This window comes from Hemiscyllium ocellatum, chromosome 10, assembly GCF_020745735.1.
Source record: "Hemiscyllium ocellatum isolate sHemOce1 chromosome 10, sHemOce1.pat.X.cur, whole genome shotgun sequence".
Lineage (NCBI taxonomy): Eukaryota > Metazoa > Chordata > Chondrichthyes > Orectolobiformes > Hemiscylliidae > Hemiscyllium > Hemiscyllium ocellatum.
Genome location: NC_083410.1, coordinates 106,897,016 through 106,911,587, shown reverse-complemented (window position 1 = coordinate 106,911,587; position 14,572 = coordinate 106,897,016).

The window sequence follows — 14,572 nt, the reverse complement described above, 5'->3', positions numbered from 1 at the left end:
GCTTTGTGAACTCCCTGAGGAACATTTCAATATCTGCAAATGCATGCACGAGATTGGGTGTCGCTGGCTGGGCCCCGCATTTGTTGCTGTCCCTAATTGTCCCTAAGGAGGTGGTAATGAGAGCCACCTCTGTGAATCAATGCAGAGACACCCACAATGCTATTAAGGAGGGAGTTTCAGGAACTTGATAGCGAAGGAGCAGTGAGAAACGTCCAAGTCAAGATGGTGACCGGCTTGGAGGAGAACTTGCAGGGGCTTCCCATGTAACTGCTGCCCTTGTCAATCTCGGATGTAGAGGTCATGGGTTTGGAAGGTGCTGTTGGAGGAGCCTTGGGGAATCTTGTAGATGGCACACACACGGCTGCTACTGTGCAACCACGGTGGAGGGAGGTGATGTGGAAAGAGGTGGAAATTTAAGAGAGAGATGAGGGTGAATTTCATCTCTCAGAAGATATTGAATCTGTCGAATTCCTTACCACAGAGAACTGTGGAGGCTGGGCCATAAGCTATATTCAAGGCTGAGAGAGAAAGCTTTCTAATCAGAAAGTGAATAAAGGGTTATAGGAAAGGTCAAGAAAACGGAGCTGAGGATTTTCAGATCACACACAGTGGCGGAACAGACTCAATGGGCTCAATGGCCTTAATTCTGCTCCTATGTTTTAATGGATGGGGTGTCCAATGAGCAGACTGTTCTGTTCTGGATGGAGTCAAGCCTCTTGTCTGTGTCTGTTCATGTTAATACCTGTTACCTCATTTGAGTAATTAGGCACATCCCCAATGTCTGATTCAGAGGCAAGTGTCAATATCTGAATCTCTTTGAAGTTATGAGAAAATATGTCTTTTACTTTAAGTCCCAGTGATGAGATATCCCTGACCTCCAAACATTCTCACTGAAGTACGGAGGACCTAGAATCCCAACACCTCCAGTTATTTCCCTGAGCAATGTGCTCAGATTAATGATGGCTGTTAATCAAGCCTGGGCATTCTGCAGTAGATCTGAAGGGAATGTTTTATGAAGTCGGAGGTGGAAAAGCAACACACAAGGTTGATACCTCGCAATGGAAAATGGTCAGCATCTGGTTGACAATTCCCCTTCAAGTTTTCTTTTCACTCACCCCTTCAACACACACACACACACACACACACACACACAGACACACACACACACAGACACACACACACACTCTCTCTCTCTCACACACACACACACATACAAACACACACATGTACACAGACACTGATACTCTCCGACACACACACACACTCTCTCAGACACGCACAGACACACATACTCTCTGACACACATACAAACACACACTCTCTCTTCACACACACGCACACACACACATTCTCTCACACAGACACACGTACTCTCTGACACACACACACACTCTCACACACACAAACACACATACTCTGACATGCACATTCAAACACACACACTCACACACACAGACACGCATACCTTCTGACACACGCACATACAAACACACACTCACATGTGCTCTCTCACACACATACTCTCTGACACACACAAACATACAAAAACACACACACCCTCTCACGCAAGTGCACACTCTCACACACACAGACACACATACTCTCTGACACACACAAGCATACAAAAACACACACACCCTCTCACGCAAGTGCACACTCTCTCACACACACAGACACACATACTCTCTGACACACACAAGCATACAAAAACACACACACCCTCTCACGCAAGTGCACACTCTCTCACACACACAGACACACATACTCTCTGACACACACAAGCATACAAAAACACACACACCCTCTCACGCAAGTGCACACTCTCTCACACACACAGACACACATACTCTCTGACACACACAAGCATACAAAAACACACACACCTTCTCACGCAAGTGCACACTCTCTCACACACACAGACACACATACTCTCTGACACACACTTATACTTGAATGATGAATTCAATCAAACTTACAGCAACATTTGAAAATGAGGAGTTTGCTGCAGCCAGGGTTCATTAATGTAACAAGAACCATTACCTGCTGATGATTCGCTTTGATGCTTTTTATGAGTTGCTTCAATTTGCTTATCTCATCTTCTTGAGCTCTCAACTCCATCTGAGGGATCGGAGCTCCAGATGCCGGAATGCTGGGAGGTGAAACTGAAGCAAAGCCAGACTCTGGCACCTAGACAGACGGGAAAGAGTTATTTCTCAGATTGGATTGTTCTGGTCAAAAGGTTCTTTCGAAATAAAAATTGCATAAAACTCAGACTAATGAATTTATTAGGCAATCCACAGCCGCACTCAATACTGGAATTTCACGAGTGAAGATTTAATTTTTTATAATCCGTACTGTCTGGCTGTTGTATAAGATGTAGTTGTACACTCATAGAATTAAAGAGTTATTCATCACAGAAGAGACTATTCAGCCTTTTATGCAATGTTGGCTTTTTGAAAGTGTTACCCACTTAGTCCGACTTCCCCATTCCTTCCCCTCTCAAACATGAAAATAATGCACCACGATGCAGGGCAGTGAATGGAGTTTCGATCAAGTCAGCTGCTTACTCCGGGATGGTGTTGAGTTGCCTGAGTGTTGTTGGAGCTGCCCCCATCCAGGGGCAAGTGGGGAGTATTCCATCACACAATCCTGACTTGTGCCTTGGAGATGGTGGGACAGGCTTTGGGGAGTCAGGAGGTGAGTTACTCACTTCCCAGTCACAGACCTGCTCTCGTAGTCCCAGTATTTACGTGGCTGGTCCAGTGGGTTTCTGGTCAATGATAACCCCCAACGATATCACGAGTGGGAAATTCAGTCATGGTGATGTCATTGAATGTCAAGGCATGATGGTTAGATTCTCTTTAGTTGGTGATGATCATTACTCAGCACTTGTGGAGCATGAAGATTAATTAGTTGGTTTGCCATTGTGTTTCACATGGATCACTGAGATCATCAATAAAGGAATAAGTTAATTTTTAAACTCTGATATAGAGATTTTGTTTCAGGCAGTTAGCTCCTGAATGGGTTAATTGATCTCATGAGATAAGCTCTGTCCATCAGGATGCAAAAGATTTGATTTGATTTAATTTGATTCGAGTTGTTGTTGTATTGTGTGCCGAGCTACAATGAAAAGTGTTGTTTTACATGCTTTACAGGCAGATCGCACTATCCAGGTGCATCAGGGTAACAGAACAGAGTGCAGGGTACAGTTTTACAGCTGCTGGGAAGGTGCAGAGAGAGATCAACATCAACATTAAAGTGGTCCATTGCAAGCCTGCTAACAGCGGGGAAGAAACTGTCTTTGAATCAGTTTGTACATGTATTCAAACGTTTATATCTCCTGCCTGGTGGAAGAGGGTGGAAGAGAGTATAACTGGGTGGGAGGGGTCTTTGATGATGTTGGCTGCTTTCCTGAGGCAGTGGGAAGTGTCGACGGAGTCAATGGATGGAAGGTTGGTGATGGACTGGGCTGTGTTCGTGACTCTCTGTAGTTTCTTATGGTGTTGCAAAGATCAGTTGCCATATCACACTGTGATACTTCCAGATGGGATGCTCTCTCTATGGTGCATCTATCAAACTTTGTAAGACTGATACTGGGAGGAGTTAAATGGGTTCTATGTTTGTTACAAAGTCATTGTGAGAGTATTTGAGTTGCTGTTACACTGAGTCTGATGTTTCTATGGACACCATCTTGTATCTTGTTTATATAATAGCCATTACATATAAAGCAGTGAATGTTTACTGTGTATGGAGATTGAGCCTCACTTGCTGAAGACTATGTATGGTAATTCCTCCCCACTTGGTATCAGTAAGTTAGGCAGTAGCCAAGTAACCAGAGGGATTGGTGACAATTAATCTACCCAAAGCATCTCAACATGGCTGTAGCACAGCAAAGGAGGAACTGGAGAAAGTATGGGGTCGAAGGTAACAAACCTGGAAAGTCGTCATTGTAGTGCAGCTTTCTCATTAGGGTGGTTAGCACTGCTGCCTCACAGCGCCAAGGACCTGGGTTTGATTCCACCCTCACAGCACCCAGAGGAATCCAGTGCAGACACAGGGAGAATGTGCAAACTCCACACAGACTGTCGCTCAAGGCTGGAGTCGAACCTGGGTCCCTAGTGCTATGAGGCAGCAGTGCTAACCACTGAGCCACCGTGCCATTCCCAAAGCAGAGCATAAAGACCAGCATGGGCCTGTAATGTGGAATGGGTGTAACTTGCCTTTGTGTAAATCCAGGGAGATCGTTTCTCCCAGCTCTCCTGCTAGCCCACTCTGTTTGGCCTCCCCATTCTCCCTTTGTCTGTCCCAGGATCTAACTGGAGAGTCACCTGGCACATCCAAATGCAGAAAGTGCTGGAGAAACTCAGCAGGTCATTGGAGATAGAAACAGAGTTATTGCTTTGGTTCCAGTGACCCTTCATCAGAACTGCTTGTAACTGCGAAAAAATTGGAATATACACAGGAGATGGGATGGGGGCAGAGGGGTAGGTGTAAATGATGTGTGGGGATGAGCCCAGAAAGACAGAAAAACACTTGGGCAGAGGAGTGGGTGAAGACCAGCCTGGGAGAATGCACACCCGCTAATAGGGACCCACTAATAATGGCCGCCAATGGGTAATATGTGATAACAGCTCAGGCCTGGTGTGTGGGTTATCGGGTAAGGACGTGGGAGAAAGTGCTCAGGCCTTAAAGTTATTGAACTCAATATTGAGTCCTGAAAGTGGCAGGGACCCCAAGCGGAAAACAAGGTGCTGTTCTTCCAGCCTGCACTGAGCTTTGCTGGAGCACCGCAGCAAGCCCAAGACAGAGATGTTGGCCAGGGAACAGGGTGGGGTGTTGAAATGGCAGGCAACTTGGGTCACTTTTGTGGACAGTACGTTGGCGTTCTACAGAGCGGTCACCCAGTCTGCCCAGTATGGAGAGGCCAGTGCAGATGCGCAGCACAACCTGAATCTCAGAATCAAGGCAGCTGCCTCTGGAGGTCCGAGTGCTGCCTGCAGATCGGCACCAGTCCAGTGATAGGGCCTGAGGATTAGGCCTTAGGCCTCAGTGTTCGCTCGTAGCACGCCGTCGTAGTGCAGGCTCCAAAACAGGCCTAGGCCATGGTGAAGCCTATTCTGTACCATGTCACACCAGCTCAGCAAACAGCCTCAATAAAATAAACGCATAACTCAGTCGGAAAGCTCATTTTAAACCACAGTTGTTGAAGTAAAGACATAATTTCTTCTAATTTGTTGTTCAAATTCCCAGCTTTCTATTTAAAGACGTTGAAAGAGAGAAAATCAGAATGGTCTTGGATGCTTTCAAACCAAGTCCAGTTTTCAAAGGGTTAAGAGCCAAACTACCAAAGTGTGTGATCCTTTCCTTGACCTTTCACGAGGGGTGAACCCAAAGGCCGAAGGCTTAGCTGCCTCCACACTGAGACCACCCTGACAGGAGAATTCCAATTCCCCCCAGCCCCCACATTCCCCCCCCCCAACTCCCAACCACAAGCTAAGATTCAGAATGAACTTTTTAAAAATAGCTTTGCACCTTCAATTTTAACAGCAGCCGATTGTTAAAAAGGACATTGGAAAGTACTCGATTTGCTTCTGAGGTTCCAGGTTTGCAGACTACACAGTGGCGGGTGGGAGGGGGGAGCTGTGAGATGCTTCAGTGTGACTTGGTCAACTCGAGTGAGTGGTCGTATAGTGTGGATAAATGTAGGGTTGTTCATTTTGGTAGCAAAAACAGGAATATAGGCTATTACATGAATGGGGACGGGGGAGGTGCAACGAGACCTGGCTTCCCTTGTACCACAGTCACTGCAAGTGCAGAGGCAGCAGGCGGTGAAGAAGGTCAATGGGGAAATGTTGGCCTTCATAGCAAGAGGATTCGAGTACAGGAGCAGGGCTGTCTTACTGCAATTGTACAAGGTCTCAGTGAGACCATATCCAGAGTTCTGTGTGCAGCCTTGATCTCCTTATCTGAGGAAAGATGGAGGGAGTGCAGTGCAGAGGTTTCCCAGACTGATTCCTGCTGATGGTGGGACTGATTTATGAAACGAGACTGGATCGGTTAGGATCATATTCACTGGGGTTTTGAAGAATGAGGGGAGGACCTCATAGAAATCTGTACACATCTAAAAGGACGAGACTGAGGTAGCAATTTACTGCCAAGCTGGGAGAGGGTAAAAGAATACTGCTGGAGGTTGTTATTGGCATGGATGACCAACCTTCCTGGATATTACCGAACTGCCTACCATTAGGCAGCTGTACCACCTCTTGGATCATTTGTTGCTGGGATGGTCTCTGTCTCGTGTGTTTTAATGAAAATATTTTGCTATATTTTCCTCTGGGAGCAGCCAAAGGGAGCCCACGCAGACACGGGGAGAATGTGCAAACTCCACACAGGCAGTCTCCCAAGGCTGGAATCAAACCTGGGTCCCCGGTGCTGTGAGGCAGCAGTGCTAACCTCTGAGCCACCGTGCCACCTCAAGCTTTCAAAGGAGTGGGGTTGGGGGGGGGTTGGGGAGGACATTCAAATTCAGAGCTTCTGTCCACTACCACATTCCGTCCTCACTATAAGGAGTGAAGCCTAACTCCTGTTTCAGACACATTCCTGATGCAGAGCTTATGCCCGAAACGTTGACTCTCCTGCTCCTCAGATGCTGCCTGACCTGCTGGGCTTTTCCAGCGCCACACCTTTCAATAATAACTCTCCAGCATCTGCAGCCCTCACTTTCTCCCTGTCAGAGACTGTGTCTGTATGTGCACGTTTGTGTGTGTGTGTGTATGAGAGACAGAGAGAGAGAGAGAGAGAGAGGGACTGTGTCAGTATGTGAGGGTTAAACATTGGTACAGAAACACTGCATGTAAGTGACTCGCTAGAACCAAACCATCTGCAGAGCCCTGGAGAGGTCTGTCAATCTTGAAGGAGTGTTTACTCATTCAGTAACCTTGCACAGGATCAATAGTATCATTTCCTCTCACTACAAACACACCAGTTTGCATTACCCTGTCCCTTTTTCTCTTTGATACTATTGAAGGGAGTGATGTCTGGGCTTTAATATTTATTTTTCTTCTGAAGCTACTCTTCTGCATTCACACAGCCCACACACTAATTCCCCGATTTGTAACCAGCAGCATTTGATATCCCCTGCGTGATTGCAAAAAACATTTTGCTAACAGCTGCAGGAATGGCCCTAGTATTCCTGCATCTTCAAAAGGTACATGGAGAAATAAACTACATTAAAGGAATGTTATAACCTAATGAGATATAGCAGCCTGTAAGAGGGTGTGTGTCCTTGTGTGTTTCTGTTTGTGTATGTGTCGTTGCGTGGGTACATCTGTGTGTGTGCTTGCATCTGTGTGCATGTACCCCTGAGTGTGTGTTTCTGATTGCTTGTGTGTGTTTTTCTGTTTGTGTGTATGTCCCCATCTGTGTGTGTGTTTCGGTTCATTGTTTCTGTCCTGTGTCCCATGTTTGTGTCTGTGTTTTTGTTTGTGTATTTGTGTGTCCCCATATGTGTGATTCTGATTGTGTATATGTGTGTCTCTATGTTTGTATCTGTGTGTGATTCTGTTTGTGTATATGTGTGTCTCTATGTTTGTATCTGTGTGTGTTTCTGTTTGTGTATGTGTGTGTCTCTATGTTTGTATCTGTATGTGTTTCTGTTTGTGTATGTGTGTGTCTCTATGTTTGTATCTGTGTGTGATTCTGTTTGTGTATATGTGTGTCTCTATGTTTGTATCTGTGTGTGATTCTGTTTGTGTATATGTGTGTGTCTCTGTGTTTGTATCTGTGTGTGATTCTGTTTGTGTATATGTGTGTGTCTCTGTGTTTGTATCTGTGTGTGATTCTGTTTGTGTATGTGTGTGTCTCTATGTTTGTATCTGTGTGTGATTCTGTTTGTGTATATGTGTGTGTCTCTGTGTTTGTATCTGTGTGTGATTCTGTTTGTGTATATGTGTGTGTCTCTATGTTTGTATCTGTGTGTGTTTCTGTTTGTGTATGTGTGTGTCTCTGTGTTTGTGCCTGTGTTCCTGGTTATGTATATGTGTGTCTCTGAGCTTGTTTTTGTTTGTGTATATGTGTGCTTGCATGTTTTGTGTGTGTGTTTATGCGCATGTACTTGCGTGTGCTTGATCATGTTTTTGTGTGTGTGTGTGTGTGTGTGCGCGCGTGCTTGCACCTGGGTGTGTCCGTGTGTGTATATTTATGTGTCTGTGTGCTTGTTTGTATGTGTATGCATGTGTTAGTGTGTCAGTGTCTGTGTGCGTGTTTTGTGTGTCTGTGTGTGAATGGGAGAGGGAGAGAGAGGATATCACTTAATATAGCTAAAACGTGGAGCACTTTGCGGGTGTTTTCCATTTTATGCTCATCAGGACACATGCAAAAATATTAAGTTTCAAACAATCACAATTTACACTACAGGAGAAAAAGGTGCTGATTATTTGGCCTGATCAGCCCACCCACAGCTTGGAATGATGTGAAAAATTGGTAATTATCCCATCCAGAGCTGAAAATGTGTTGCTGGAAAAGCGCAGCAGGTCGGGCAGCATCCAAGGAACAGGAGAATCGACGTTTCGGGCATAAGCCCTTCTTCAGGAATGAGGAAAGTGTGTCCAGCAGGCTAAGATAAAAGGTAGGGAGGAGGGACTTGGGGGAGGGGCGATGGAAACGCGATAGGTGGAAGGAGGTCAAGGTGAGGGTGATAGGCCGGAGTGGGGTGGGGGTGGAGAGGTCAGGAGGAAGATTGCAGGTTAGGAAGGCGGTGCTGAGTTCGAGGGATTTGACTGAGACAAGGTGGGGGGAGGAGAAATGAGGAAACTGGAGAAATCTGAGTTCATCCCTTGTGGTTGGAGGGTTCCTAGGCGGAAGATGAGGCACTCTTCCTCCAACCGTCGCGTTGTTATGGTCTGGCGATGGAGGAGTCCAAGGACCTACATGTCCTTGGTGGAGTGGGAGGGGGAGTTGAAGAGTTGAGCCACGGGGTGGTTGGGTTGGTTGGTCTGGGTGTCCCAGAAGTGTTCTCTGAAACGTTCCGCAAGTAGGCGGCCTGTCTCCCCAATATAGAGGAGGCCACATCGGGTGCAGCGGATGCAATAAATGATGTGTGTGGAGGTGCAGGTGAATTTGTGGCAGATATGGAAGGATCCCTTGGGGCCTTGGAGGGAGGTGAGGGGGGAAGGTGTGGGCACAAGTTTTGCACTTCTTGCGGTTGCAGGGGAAGGTGCCGGGAGTGGAGGTTGGGTTGGTGGGGATTGTGGACCTGACGAGGGAGTCACGGAGGGAGTGGTCTTTTCGGAACACTGATAGGGGAGGGGAGGGAAATATATCTCTGGAGGTGGGGTCCGTTTGGAGTTGGCGGAAATGACGGCGGATGATACACTGTATACGGAGGTTGATGGGGTGGTAGGTGACAACCAGTGGGGTTCTGTCCTGGTGGTGGTTGGAGGGGCGGGGCTCAAGGGCGGAGGAGCGGGAAGTGGAGGAGATTCGGTGGAGGGCATCGTCAATCACGTCTGTGGGGAAATTGCGGTCTCTGAAGAAGGAGGCCAGCTGGGTTGTACGGTATTGGAACTGGTCCTCCTGGGAGCAGATGCGGCGGAGATGAAGGAATTGGGGAAATGGGATGGCATTTTTACAGGGGGCAGGGTGGGAGGAGGTGTAGTCCAGATAGCTGTGGGAGTCAGTCGGTTTATAGTAAATGTCCGTGTTGATTCGGTCGCTTGAGATAGAAATGGAAAGGTCTAGGAAGGGAAGGGTCCAGACCAGGATAGACAGTCAGAAGTGTCATGAAGACAGGAAATTCCAAGCAGCTGATTTGGAATATTTTGGTAAGTTCTAGGAATGACTTTTAGTTGTTAATAAAAACAATTCAACCTGTTCTGCAGTAACTATTGTATTTTGACAATATCGAGCAGAACTCCATGTGGTCGCTTTCAGTTTTATCCATTTCCTGACTGTATAGAGCAAAAATGTTAAGAGTCTTTTGTGGAACAGTAGTAAAAAATAAAAGCTGCCTGGGGTTTTGGGATCAGGGTGATATGAAATTCTTGTTAATTTGTGAATACTGTCGCATTCACTGCTTTCAACAATGTGGGTCATCAGCTCAAAGGAAGAAGCAGCATTTTCCTGCATTTCTTTCAAAGATGGATTTACTTTGTTACCTTCAGCTATGTTAGCTTTTCACCTCCCATTCTGACATGAGTGGAATCGTGTTGAGAAAGCGAGGCATGTTAACAAGATGTTTCATTTTATACTTACCAAGACAAGCACACAGAAGGCCAAAATTATAGCTGAAAATGTGTTGCTGGAAAAGCGCAGTAGGTCAGGCATCATCCAAAGAGCAGGAGAATCGACGTTTCGGGCATAAGCCCTTCTTCAGGAAGGGCTTATGCCCGAAACGTCGATTCTCCTGCTCTTTGGATGCTGCCTGACCTGCTGCGTTTTTCCAGCAACACATTTTCAGCTCTGATCTCCAGCATCTGCAGTCCTCACTTTCTCCTCTTCAGGCCAAAATGTTAAACAACCTCAAAAAGGTAGACCTCAGATTAGATTCCCTATGGTATGGAAACTGGCCCTTCGGCCCAACAGGTCCACACCAACCCTCAGAAGAGTGACCCACCTAGACCCATTCCCCTACCCTATATTTACCTTTGACTAATGCACCATGGGCAATTTAGCATGGACAATTCACCTAACCTGCACATCCTTGGATTATGGGAGGAAACCCACACAGACACGGGGAGAATGTGCAAACTCCACACAGACAGTCACCTGAGGCGGGAATAGAACCCGGGTCCCTGGCGCTGTAGGCAGCAGTGCTAACCACTGAGCCATCATTCGGCCTCACAGGAGATTTCCCAACCCATTAGCACCAGTTTCCCCTGTTCTATAAATTATTGCGATCATTTTGGCATTCTTGAATGTGTCCTGATGAGTGCGAAGTGAAAAGCTGCTGCTACAGGTCCCTCCTTTATACTAGATTTGCTTTTCTTCACCTTCATAGCCTTGTACAGGTCATTCTCCCGTAAAGCACATTTTGTCAGCACAGTTTAGCTGTACCGTGATTGGTGAACTGGGGAGCAGCTTTTTAAAAACCACGACTTCTAAAGCGCATGCTGACTATAACGTCAACGCTTTAGGTGTGTTTGTATTGCTCAGTATGTATATACCACAGGATCACACAGGAATGCTACTACCGTGTAATAGCGGAACCACCTGTACTCACGTACTGAAATCTCGATGATGAACCTACCCCATTTTCCATGCCTTTGGGATTGTGACTTGCTTTCCTGCACAGCTGCAGTTTGAGATCTTTTCTCTCCAAAGCCTTCAATTCGCTTATCTGCATCTCTGCTGGCAGCTCCTCAATCACTGTTGGTAAACACAATTCTGGGTTTCAGTCTGGAGCCTCAGACCTTCCTCTCCCACCCTCCCCCATCTTCGCAATGGACGCCTGACTGGAGTCTTTTTCAGAATGAGGAAGAGTCTGTCTGGGTCACACAACGCTAATTCTGATTCTCCTCCTTATAGAGTCATACAGTCATACAGCACGGAAACAGAACTTTCAGTCCAACCTGTCCACGGCCAACCATAATCCCAATCTAAACTAGTCCCCCCTGCCTGCTCCTGGCCCATATCCCTCCAAACCCTTCCCAACCATGTACTTATCCAAATGTCTTTTAAACATTGTAAATGTACCCAACATCCACCACTTCCTCAGGAAGTTCATTCCACACACAAACCACCCTCTGTGTATACAATTTGTCCCTCTTGTCTTTTTAAATCTCTCCTCTCACCTTAAAAATGTGCTCTTTAGTGTTAAAAACCCCCATTCTAGGGAAAATACAACCACCATAAACTCTATCTATACCCCTCACTATTTTATATACTTCTTTCAGGTCGCCTCTCAACCTCCTACGCTCCAACGAAAAAACATCCCAGACTATCCAACCTTTCTTTATAAGTCAAACCTTCCATACCCAGCAACATCCTGATAAATTTCTCCAGCTTAATAATATCCGTCCTATAACTGGGTGGCCAGAACTGGACACAGTATTCCAGAAGAGGCCTCACTAATGCCCTGTACAACCTCAACATGGCTTTCTGACTCCTATATTCAAAGAACTGAGCAATGAAGGCTAGCGTAGCAAAAGCCTTCTTAACCGCCCCGTCTATGTGTGATGCAAACTTCAAAGAATTATGTACCTGCATGCCTAGGTGCCTCTGTTTTACAACATTACCCAAGGCCTTGCCATAACTGTGACTCCTAGTTCAAGATTTCCCAGCCTTGTGGGAAAAAAAAAATGCCAGAGAAAAACATAAAGGGAGTAGGGGTTACTTGTACATGAAATACCTAAAGTGCAGCAGGTTCATCAGAAAGGCTGTTGGAATGTTGACCCTGATTTCAATGGGGTTGGATCTAAGACTGGGCAAGTCTTATTGCAGCTGGACAAGTTGCTGGTGAGACCACATCTGGAGCAGTTTTTGTCCCTTTATTCCAGAAAAAAAAAATTATCTCATCAGAGGCAGTTCATACAAGTTTCACTTGGATGATCCCTGGTATGAATAGATTGCCTTACGAACAAAGGTTTACCAGTTTGGGCCTCTACTCACTGGAGGTTAAAGGAATTATCTCATTGAATTCATAAGGCACTTGACAGGGTCAATGCTGAGTGGATGTTTCCCCCTCATGGGAGAGTCTAGGACCAGAGGGCACAGTCTCAGAATAAAGGGGCACCAATTTCAGACTGAGATGGGGAGGAATTCCTTCTCTCAGAGGGTTGAGAATCTTTGGAACTCCTTGCTGCAGAGAGAGTTGTGGGGGCAGCGTCCCTGTGCACACTTAGGGCTGAGATAGATTGATTCTTGATCAGTCGGAGAATCAAGGGAAAGGGCAGAAAGATAGACATGAGGAATGTTGGAACAGCCAAAATCCTATTGAATGGTTGAGCAGGGGTGAGGGGCCAAATGGCCTACTCCTGAAAGTATATCTAATGGTCTGATGGAATAACTATGATGGATGTAAGTAATGAAGCTAGACTTGAAGAAGATGGGGAGAGTGTGCATAAATTCCTCTCCATCCTAACCCTCGTCCTCCCACTCTCCATTTAACCAACTCTCACCCTGTTTCTTCCCAAATTCCTAATGTCTTCCCCTCAATCCTCAACACAATGAGCATGTCCATGCCACCTCCTCCATTGCCCCTTCCTCATCGTTCCCACTTCGTACAAAATTCTCGTTGCAAATCCTCCCCCGGAGACTCACTCTTCCCCACAGTGAAGGAGACAGGTGGATTTGTACAATTTCCAGTGGGAGTAACAACCTCAGAAAAACTGATCTGCCAAAAATATTGAGTACGGTGTGACTTAACATCTTGCAGGAAGATGCATTGCAACATCAAATGGATTGTGACTTGATTTTACAAGATATTAAATGTGGCCAGGGCTGAGATTTGTGCCTAGCAAGGTTTATTAGCCCGACTACGTTGAACTGTGCTAATTTTTTGCTGAACCGATCTTCGAAACAACAACTTGCATTTGAGTAGCATTTTCTAAGTGAGTAAAATGTTCCGTGGTATGGCACCAGAGTGACTGTGAACAAATTGGGGTGGCATGGTGGCTAGCACCAAGAACTCAGGTTCGATTCCAGCCTCGGGCGACTGTCTGTGTGGAACCTACACATTCTCTCTGTGCCTGTAGGAGTTTCCTCCCACAGTCCAAAGACGTGCAGGTTAGGGTGGATTAGCCATGCTAAGTTGTCCCATAGTGTCCAGACTAGGTAAATTAGCCACGGGGAAATGCAGGGTCACAGAGATAGGGAAGGGGGGGGTTAGATCTGCGTGGGATGTACTTTGGAGGGGTCAGTATGGATTCGATGGGATGAACTGCCTGCTTCCACGCTGTAGGGATTCTTTACAAAAAAAAATGTTGTCACCACCAAACTGTGTAAAATGACAGCTGGTGACTAAAAGTGTGAATAAAGGGATGGGGGGGCGGGCGTAGCAAGGCAGAGGGGAGCGGAATTATGAGAATTTAGGATCCAGGCAATCGAAGGACCAGCTGCAAAATGTGAGACAATGAGAACTGGGGGTGGAGAGGGGACCGCAGCAGATTGGAGAGGCACAGAGATCTCTCAGAGGAATATTGAGGAGTTGGGGGTTGGGGTGTGCAGCTAAGGTTCTTAGTTAAGTGGATGTTTGATGAATTGAGTTACAAGTTGTGAACCAGCAGATTGCCCATGCCACTGGCGACTGGGGGAGAATGCCTCACCTTTGCCTGTTTTGCTGGCGATGAGATTGAGGGACAGGTGCCTGGCATCTTCCTTCAGTCCCAGGATCTTCCGGCACGCATCCGTTACTTTAGCAACTGTGGAATTCCTCGGGATCTTCAGCTGCAGGTTTTGCTTAAAGGCTGAAATAGAGAAAAGAATGGAAAGGATGGAATGAGATAGAGACAGAGAATAAAGACACCTCACACATGGAATCTACCAATGTAGGCTAGAGCAATTCAATGTGAAATACCACAATTCCAAGTGTGTAACCCCCAGTGAGTACTGAGCTTCTGAAAATCCTACAGTGACC